This window comes from Rhipicephalus microplus, chromosome 10, assembly GCF_043290135.1.
Source record: "Rhipicephalus microplus isolate Deutch F79 chromosome 10, USDA_Rmic, whole genome shotgun sequence".
NCBI classification, from domain to species: domain Eukaryota; kingdom Metazoa; phylum Arthropoda; class Arachnida; order Ixodida; family Ixodidae; genus Rhipicephalus; species Rhipicephalus microplus.
The window spans coordinates 77,687,499-77,697,745 of record NC_134709.1 but is presented as its reverse complement, the minus strand read 5'-3'; the positions used below and the strand labels follow the sequence as shown (position 1 = coordinate 77,697,745).

Below are 10,247 nucleotides of genomic sequence, written 5' to 3'. Positions count from 1 at the left end.
TATGCAGGGTGCTGCTCAATATAAGCACGCAGAGACAGGGTAAATGCAGAAGTGGTTCAGTTGGTAAGGCAATGTGTTATGATATAGAAGAGTTCTTCGGTTGTCCAGAGAAGTGTTACATTATTAAGTAGTACCATCGATCATCTTACATCACTTCCGAGAAAAACACTGGCCAGAAAAAATTTGAAACAATGCAGTGTGATGTTTTGCATACCAAACAGCTTCTAATAGCACCTTATTAGGGCATCAGTCAGTCAGTCTATGATGAAGATTTTATAGATGATGCTGTGCAGTCACTGAAGAGGTGTTTTGAAAGAGAGTCTCACACAGTGACACTGAGGAGTAACAAGTATTCACCGACTGCAGCAGGGGAGCCCCTGGTCAATACTGCAGTCTACATGGAGGGACTAGTCGGGCTGGTGACGGAATCATTGCTTGAAGCATTGAATAATCTGGAGTGCCTGAGTTTCATGCTTGTGATGAGCAATACTTGATTGTTTCACAATCATTGTTAAACCCATTTGAGTTGTCCAGTGATTTAACTAGCCATTCATTTAGAATAAAATATTGCAATGGCAATTATATGGACACTTTCAACAGCTGCTACCATTGAACATAAGGGCGCAGTTACGAGTGCTGGTGCGTGCTATTTGGATAAATATCACTACACGGCTTGTTTACGTGGTGTGCTTTCAGCACTTTCTATTCGTTGAGACTACTGACAGCACAAAAACCCACTCACTCTCAGAAGCACTGACATTGACTTTAACCAGTGTTTCGTTTTGTGAAATTGAATCTGAAGAGTTAAGTGGTAATCTTTCTATAGCATTCCCATTTGCTCCTATTTCCTTCATTGCTTCATGCTTGTAACAAAACTCTGAGCTCAGACTTTATCTTTGGACCCCAACCGGCATTTGCTGGCATGCTTAAACAGAGGTGCAACAGCCAAAATACCATTTAGAGCAATTTTTGGAGCAGCAAAATGTTACTTTTGGAGCACTAAATTCCAAGTTCGGAGATGGTTATGGAAAAAAAGAACATGCATTTTTATCATGACATAGCGAATTTGGAGCACTATAAAAAAGGCGGCTTACATTTAGAAAAAAACATGTATAAACAATTCAACATAACCTAAATTATGTAGTGTGAGCATAGTATTTACTACTATTTCAATGAAGGTAGTATTTTGAACCACCTCTCTAAGGAACCCGTGATAAAGTCCATATTAGCATTTACTGCACCTGTTAAATCAATTGACAAAGTCTGAGAATTTCAATATCAATCTGCCGATATTGTGAGCTTGAAATTTAAAAGATTAGTAAAAACGAGAACTAGAGGTGGTAAAAAAAATTGGCGCACAATTTAGTTTATTTCTGTAGAGAAGCATGAATGTCACACACTGTTTCAAATGATTGCCAGTAGCTTATTTATACGTCGGTAACTATACTGGTACTCAGAATTTAACGGTGTACAAACGCATGAGTAACTGAGCAAAATGTGAGGTGTCCCAGTATCGCGAACAGCCCCTTGTAAATCTCAACACGCTTTTTCGCGGGCACCGGTGTAGCGCGGCAAAGGTGACTCAAGCAGCTTTAGAACCAAAGACAACAAGTTTGCTAACCACTCACCACCCCCTTCCAACCCACCCTTTTCAGCATGGGGCTATGTGCCGCTTCGGCTACCTTGCAAGACGAGTTTGACCAGATAAAGTAACAACGGCGTACGCCTGTTGCCCCGGCGACGGTACTAGATATCTATCGCCAAGACCGTGGCAAGGACTCAGCTTCCAGCCAAAATTTGTTATGTGCCACTGCTAAGGTAATCAACGCCGGCATTTGCAGCACGTCGAGCTTGTTCGAGCCTTAATAAGCCATAGCCGCGTTTCTGGCAAGAGAACTTACATTTTCCGCGAAGGGTTGGTGGCTACACCAACACATTTTTGTTTTAAAGTTCTGCCGTCCCGCCGATACATATCTGTTGTGGTCAGCGGACCGATAGGCATGCAGTGTTGTTACTTTATTTGGTCGATCACGTCTCACGAGCATAGGGTGGGTGGCTAGATTATTTTAGGTATATTCTAGGCACTTTACTTCGGGTCTGCGCGCTTTGACTGATGGCGCAAAGCTGCAGGTGGCCGACATGGCCCGCACTGCTCACCGCAATTAGTACACCTGAAAAAAAAAATTGAGGCTGGCTGGGCATTTTGGCGCAGCGTGGTGCAATTTTAACAATTTCACGGGTTTGGCGCAGCTCGGTGCAACAATCGGGAATTGTATCAAATTGGCGCGATTGGCGCAGCTGTTGCACCCCTGCTAAAAGGACCTGATGTTAAACTGTTCAAGCTTTAGCAGTGCATTTTGGGGGCTGTTAAGTCAGCCATTGGAGTCTACCCGGTTACTGCCTCCAATTAAGGGGTAGCAACAATAACTTTTCTGCACCATGTATCTACTTTGCCATTACTGAATAAGACAGCTCTGCGGGTGTATGTAAACACTGCCTTATTTCAGAGCACTGTGTCGATTAGAGAAGACCGGCAAGTCCCAGACTTCCACGTATTTTTTACCCTATTGTAATCATTTTGAAGCATGTAATAATGATAGCAAGCAGAAGTTTATACTAATTTGTTCAGAGCCTTGTGTTCTATTGACCGAACCAAAGAATGGTTTATTTTATTTAAAAAATTGCATTTTTTGCTCCTGTACATGATTTTGGACATTTTGCACACTTTCTTTTAGATCAAATGAAAGTTATTCTAAAAGATCAAGTTCAGTTCAGTACACCACCATGTGTTGCTTGAGTATGTGCACAAACAATCAGCATGACATCTTTTGCCATTTCAAAATTATCATACTGACATAACGAAAAATGGCATTTCGAGAAGATGGAGCTCTACTTATGCAATGAAAATTGCAGTTTTTTCTGTGCTGACCTATTTTTTTAGTGTGCCACCTTATCTATTTCACTGTGTCTGAGTTCGGTAAATGCGTAAACATTACTAGTTGGACAGCTTTTTCTTTTCGCTAAAGAATGCTAAACTTCATGCTTTTCGTCAATTTACAAAGAAAATAAGCTACAAATGCTACAAAAGCTACAATAAGCTACAAAAGGGCCATTTACTTTCAGGTCGCTTGTTTCAGTTGATTAAAAAAAGATACGCAGGTTGAGGACAATACTGTAATATCTCAAGCAAGCGCCCCCAACCAAGCTAGTTCCATCCTCTCTTTTTCAAGATATTCAAAACATGCATGAACAACTGAGCAAGCACTCCCCCCCCCCCCCGCCTTCCTGCCATTTCTGCAGTTTCCTTCACTTTCTTTATTTAGAAGCGCAACGAGGTTGCAGAATCATAGTGAATTCATGCATATTTATTAAAGTGTATCAGTTTCGTTGGAAGCACATGCGACTTTTTCACCACAATCTTGATTTTTGATGCAAGACCGAGCAAGAACCCCCCCTTCCCCCTCCGATTCTCATCACCTTCACCATAGTGGGAGCACTTGCTCAGGATTGCACGGTACATGAAAAATGTGGAAAAAGAATCTGCTTTCATATCTAGCAAACAATGAAAAAGTACTTTCTTCTAATTTTTGCTTGCCCTGCTTTCTTCATACACAGAATTAATAACATAACCCTTACAAATATTATTCAGTTCTGCACACCATTTCGCAATGGAATATGCTGCCCGCTGATATTGTGAACTCCTGTTCTGTCAAATTTATGAACAGAATTCAGAACTTATATGAACACCTTGCTTACTGTACAATGTGCATATTTATTGCTCTTACTTGCTTTGTACATAAGGTTTATTTATTTTCCTCACATTTTTGTGTATTCAAGTTCAACCCATTCCTGCATGGGCCTGAGAAGAGGCCTGCAGTATTGCAAAATAAAATAGAAATAAGCTACTTTGAAATTCACATAAACTTGGTTCCCTACACTGACAGACACACGTAGGTTCAACCCTGTTCAAGAAGCATGAAGTTGGCAGACTTGTCAATTAATCTGCCCATTCAAAACATCAATGCTATTGAAAGCTAAATTCCTTAACAGTACACACTTGCCTGATGGCTTCCTTTGGAAGCATGTGAAGCCCTGTCAAGGTGAGGCATCATTGGGAAGGACTGTGGTAGCGGCTCAGAAAGTGTAATACTGGTTGTGATGCAGCAATGGCTGAAGTGAAATATAGGCCGTGGTGGTGGTAACAGCAGCTGCAGTGTTTGTGCCGAAGGAGCCTGACCTGGAGGATATGACTGAAACCTAAGGGGTGACAGATAATAGGTATTAAGAAATCATGAAAAAGAATGTTCACTACAATATAGAAATTTGCAACTTAGAGTGATGGACAGCTGAGCTTGTTGGTAGAGATTTATGATGGACTTCTGTGAACATAATAAGCGAGAAGCGTAGCATGTAACGGGTGTGTCGTGGGTAGTCCTTACATTCACAACATAGCTCAGGGGCTAAAGAAAGTGATAAATAGACACAACATCAATGCATTATGGCCACCAATAGACTAGGTACTAGGCGAGATATAATGTCATGCAGAAAAACAATGAGAGGGGACAAGAAGCTGGACTCACATTTGTTTCGTAAACACACCAAAAGTTTTGTTAATTACCATACAGGCGTAAAGTAAAATGTTCATTTTAGCTTCGCCCATACCTACATAGGGCAGATGGGCCAGTGTTAACTATAGATGAATGAAAAAAAAAGAGAGCGCGAACTACAGGCTCACCAAAAATTCTATCTTTAAATTGTCGAAGGTGTGTTGAAAGCACAGGCCGACCAAAAAAAAAGTGTGAAGCTCACTCAATCACAAAATGTATTTGCACATATGGCTCATTCAGATTCTCATTTATGGCCCAATCCAAGTTTGAGTCACTCGGCTTGTGAGGGAGTTTGCCGACCTATGGCTGAGAGGGGTGCTGAAGTCTGCCATTCCTTTCCTCCAAAGCCTCTATTTGTTGCTCAATCCACTCGTTCTATTGTAAAAATTTTCTGGAGGAGGCTCAATCAAACAAGCATCTAATTGCCAGAGCCATCTTACAGGGCTCTTTTTCTTTCTTGAATTGCTGCCTTCTGCGACTTTTTTTTTTGGAGGGGTGGGGTGGTCTTGGGAGTGTATATATAAACCCAAAATATTACCACTCAGTAGAGATGCTCTAAATGCCAAAAAATTCACAGTAAGCACTCCTAACAGAGCAAGCACCTCCCTACTTTCTTCAAGAGGTGCTAAATAAGTAGCCTCTTCTCCTCTACCACCATCTTCACTGTTTCTATTTGCCGAATGAATGCGAAATAAAGCCGTGTATGCATGGGAATTCAAGAAAGTGCTTAAGTAGATGCACAGATGTGCATTTTTTATTCTCAGTGATTCTTCCACTTCCATGTTAAATATTGACCGATGACTGAGCAAGGGCCTACTCTTCAAACCTTGTCGAATTATCATTCACTCTCCAGGAGCACTTGCTGAGAATTTTTCGATAAACACAACATACTACGAAGTCTGTACTTTCCAGTAACACGTACCTCAAAACTAGAGTGGCAGTAACTACTTTACTAAGTCATATATTACTTCATAGGTAGCCGTGAATATTCACCTGAATATTATACTGTCTGCTGTGTTGCTGACTGCCACAGCTGCATGTGCTCCTTAATTTATAACTATGCAATAGTTGCACATCATATTTGCAGACTGATGTTTATGCAGTGATTTAGCCACATAAATTTATGCAAATCATTACAAAATTAACTGCTTCATGAACGTAACAAACATACAGTCAGCATGAGTATAACTTGAGAAGCTTGCTTTGGCATGTTGACACTCCAGAGGTACATTTCAGCTCACAAAATACAATGCCTATATTTTTCAAAGTCAAAATGGCCCCCGAATAAAAAGCAATTAAAATTTCATGATGCAACACATATGTGTTGTACGATTTCTTTAGTGTGCCCGTCTATCTTATGAGGTCCCAGCTTTCAGTTTTTTACGCAAAGCACACATGTAAGCATGCCTCGGATAAGTGTGAAGTGTGTGCTAGAATTCAATTTCAGGGTTCTGAGCAGTGCAGTGCAGCTGAAATTCATCGAATATTGAGCAATGTGTACAGCACCACTTTCAATACATAACAGCAAGGCACTACAATAGTGTAGGAAATTAGAAGCATGATGCACAATATTTACAATGCAGACTGACTGGGAATGAAGCAAGTGTAAAACAATGATTTTGTTGACTGAACGGATCAGATATTTCGGGAAAATCATTGGGTCAGAATTTTTGGGCTGAGTAATTCATTTCCCAAAATATTGCAGTCAACTCAATACAGCACAGATGGTATACCATGGTTGGACACAGAGTGAGACTCTAGTGCTGCAAACTGCGTGCAGTCAGTTCCTAAAATGCTGACTGGTCATGAAAACAAAATGGTAAACGGGTGCCATTTTGACATTTCTCTGGCACTACCATGATCTACTCCAGAACTGAAGGTGCAATACAAACAGTGGAAGCATTCCGATGAGCGCAAAAAAATTCAAGTGAACCTTCTTCACGAAGAAGTGCATGGCTGCTGTGTTTGGGGAAATAAATGGTGGTGTTTCCTTGATAAAATAGGTGAGGCATAAACCTACAAAGGCTCATGAGATTTGCCATCTGCATCGGCTCCTAGTTAAAGATATCCGTGGCACGCTGTTTCGCTGGCCGCGCTTTTGGCGACGTAGACAGGGCTTTTACTTCAATTGTGTTGCAATCTAGTCATTTGCACCATCATAGTCGGCTGTGCAGATGTCGAAAATAGTGCCGAATGGGAAAAAATGTTCAGATTTCCTTGGAACAAAGATATAAAATTGAAGTGGATTTTGTGGAGAGATATGGTGAGTGGTATAGCCTTTGGATGCCTAGCGTAAGGTGAGTAATATTTATCGACTATCCTGCATGGATGGTTTCGTTTGACACATTCGGTATTTATGTACAGGCGCTCCAAGAAAAGATCCATGGCAGGTTGACTACGTGCCATCAACATATTGGCACGTCGAAAGAGAATCTAAGGCGCCAAGACTGAAGTACAAAAGTCGTTTGGATGTGTAGTTTTCATCATCACAACCACAATCACTAATACACAGCTACGACAAGCATACGGCATTTGCTTTAAAATGCACGGCCGCTATGCAACGTGCAGCCAGCTCTGAGCATGATACAGAAAATAGCAAGACAGAGCAGCCAACAGCCACACGATATCATGCCAGGGGTGACACCGTGGAATCCACGGCACCAATTGCAGTGATGTATACACAATCAGTAGTGGTTAAGAAGGCGACGACTTCGCACCAGTTGGAAAAAATGATGTGTCAGTAATGCTATGTAGACAAGAAAGGGCGCTCCACTATCCTATTTATAGAACAGGTATACAATGTGTTGCTAGTGATTTCAACTGTTCCTCCAAGGATTCATTCCGTAGTAGTCAATTTATTCATACCTGATCTGGTGCACATGCGAGCAGGACAGGTAACAAGGCTTAACAAACACGGTGCCTGACTATGAGGTGAGCATTGCCTAGACCAGCTTGTTCACCAAAACGATGCAATGCCGAAACGCCTAAGAAGCTCAACTTTACTAAATAAAAGTCGCTGTCATTCATGCACATTTGAACATTTTACCAGGCCGTCACCGCTGAACACGTAGTTTTAGTAACATATGATACTCATTGCACATGATGAACGTTGATACAAGATACTATATATCCAACAATCTGAGACAGCGACAGTGTTTCAATTGCAAATGCAAAAACAGCTGAGCGCCCTCACTGAAGCAAACACGTAAAAATAAGCACATTAGTCGGTGATGTGCATTAATAGCAAGTGTAAAATTAGTTCAAAGACGTGACAACCAAGGCCACGCCACTTAAAAGAAAACACATAATTGTGATAGCACATACAGTCAGTTGTTTGCCACTTCAAATGAAAATATTATTTGGCAATCACAGCACATGCTTCTCTTTTGTGGTCAGTCGTAGGTGCAGCCGTGCTATTGTGTGCTAGAAATTTGCAGCATATGCGTTGGGTTACCATGAAGAAAGCGAGTGACACGGATAAACGCCAATACTCAAGGAGTGATGCAGCACACAGAGAGCCATTGAAATGGTAGCTGGTGCAGACTGCATGCATCCCATGAGCCTTTGCAAGTTTATGCCTCACTAATTCATGGGACATGGCATGACCCTCACTGCAGTATTGTAGGTCTAACTCTCAAATGTCTACAGAGTGCAATTAAGAATAAGCAAAGAGAGATGTCATAAGTGACACTGTCTTTTTTTTTTTCATGACAACATGGGGCCACAGAGAAAGCAGCGGGAAGTTCAGTCGCCCAACGCCCTACAGACCTAACTTAGCTATCTCTGATTGCCATATTTTTGCTAACATGAAATGCTGGCTAGGAGGCCTGTGCTTCCACCCAGTCCTGTTCTTCGCTCTGCTGCTTGATGCAGACTCGCTTACTGAACTTCTAGGCGGAGAGTAAAGGAAGTTGCAAGGCAGACAGTTCTGATGAAGCCCTTGATCAACATTTGTTGGGCTGAACACTAAATCACTGAGAATCTTACATTACTAAGTCAAAAGTGTAGTTGCTAAGTATTAGTGCTGTTCTTTTTTTTTGTAAGAATCATCCTGGCAAAACTGACCTATTTACGTGTGGTGCCAGTATTGTTATTAATTATTTCTGTACCATTCTCCTTTCTTGTAATTCCACTGCAGCTTGGGCTATGCTAGGCTGCAGTATTGTGAATAAACAAATTAATGAGTTGGTGCTACACACTGACAAATGTCTGAATCAAAATGGCAAATATGTACAGATGTAGCTGGTATATGTACCTAAACGTTTCAAATGAAGCAGTCTTCATTTTCGCTCTGGTTACTACTTCACGACCAAACAGAACTTGAAAAAAAAATGCAACATAGAATGAGTGGCCCTTGCCTAGCCAATTAGCACAAATGTACTTGAATGAGCGACTATTGTATAGACGTGCGGCTTGTGAAAGCAACCAGGACATTGGAAGTTAGCATTTTGTATATGTTGTTAAAATCAGTTCTACTATTAAACCACATTTACCTTCCAAGTTCTGACGTTCTTTTCACAGTCACTCTGGTAGAAACGATTGTGTTGCACGGCGAGTCGTTTTTTTCTCCATCTGCACGAGGTGAGTAAAAATACTTTAATCAGAGAACAGATAAAGTTGGAGAGCAGGCTACTATAAATAACCACACAGAATTGAAAACGTAGAATGTGTGACTATTACATGCGAACAATAAATAAATGCAATGTAGTGCAGGTTGGCCATCAGGAATAGCGACGTCGACTTGTTCATATATTAATAACTCTACCAGTGTCACACCAGACGTTTCCAGCGCCATCAGGGCCGACCCGAATGCGGTTTTTGATCGCGATCAACAGTGCCAGCTACAACTTATGTCACTGTGCAGCCGCACATAATACATTTTAATCCAGATCGGTCATGATTGCGATCGGAAGATCCCATGGGACACGAGTGTGCGGTATCAGGTGCAGCATTCCAACATACACAACACACGGATAAAATGTGCCACATAAAAAATAAAACACACACGCACTCAAACATGTTTTCGTTGTGCCTTCCTTTGTTCGCCTAAACGCACGCCAGCGAAAACGTCATGGAAAATAAAATGACACTCACCTCAAAGAAGGTGGACATCCCTGTAATAGCAGCTCTTCTTGATGTCCTTACCCGGCTCACTTTGTCGATAAAGGCCTTTTTTGCCATATCGGCAACGCTCAGCTGAATGAAGCATTTCTCGAGGTTGTCCACAACGGCGCGGTAACCGTCTTCGCAAACTACGAACGTGACTTTTGGTGCACCCCGCATTTCAAATGACTCTTCACGGTTTTACTGAACCACATCTGTTTCACACCTGCCGCACAGTTCGATGAGGCATAGAGGCTGCACACAGGAAACGTTTAAATCCGGTAGCACAAGACAAGCAACAAACCCCATCGCACAACTTGCAAGCGCCATATTGACGACGAATGACTCCAAAATGGGCTTGTCTTGGCCGCTTGTCGTTAACCGACTCTCCTGAAGTTACAATGAAAAAAAAAAAAAACTTGAAGCTGGCGAGAAAGAAAAAACTCGTTGACACAATTTCAAATCCATAAATTCACGTTTTTTTGCGCGCATAAAAAAGCGTGCAGTAAGTTTGATTGGTCTCATTAGTTTTTTTTT

General features: G+C 41.5%; 1 long non-coding RNA gene across 1 annotated transcript; it reads right to left on the bottom strand.

Annotated features, from left to right (window-relative positions):
* Positions 1-4,078: 4,078 nt before the first annotated feature.
* On the bottom strand, positions 4,079-9,846 carry LOC142774771 (uncharacterized). Its single transcript, XR_012886555.1, has 3 exons — positions 9,702-9,846; positions 9,101-9,179; positions 4,079-4,257 (listed from the first exon to the last, which is right to left on the bottom strand). It is a non-coding gene; the product is annotated as an uncharacterized LOC142774771 (long non-coding RNA).
* Between the last annotated feature and the right edge of the window lie 401 nt (positions 9,847-10,247).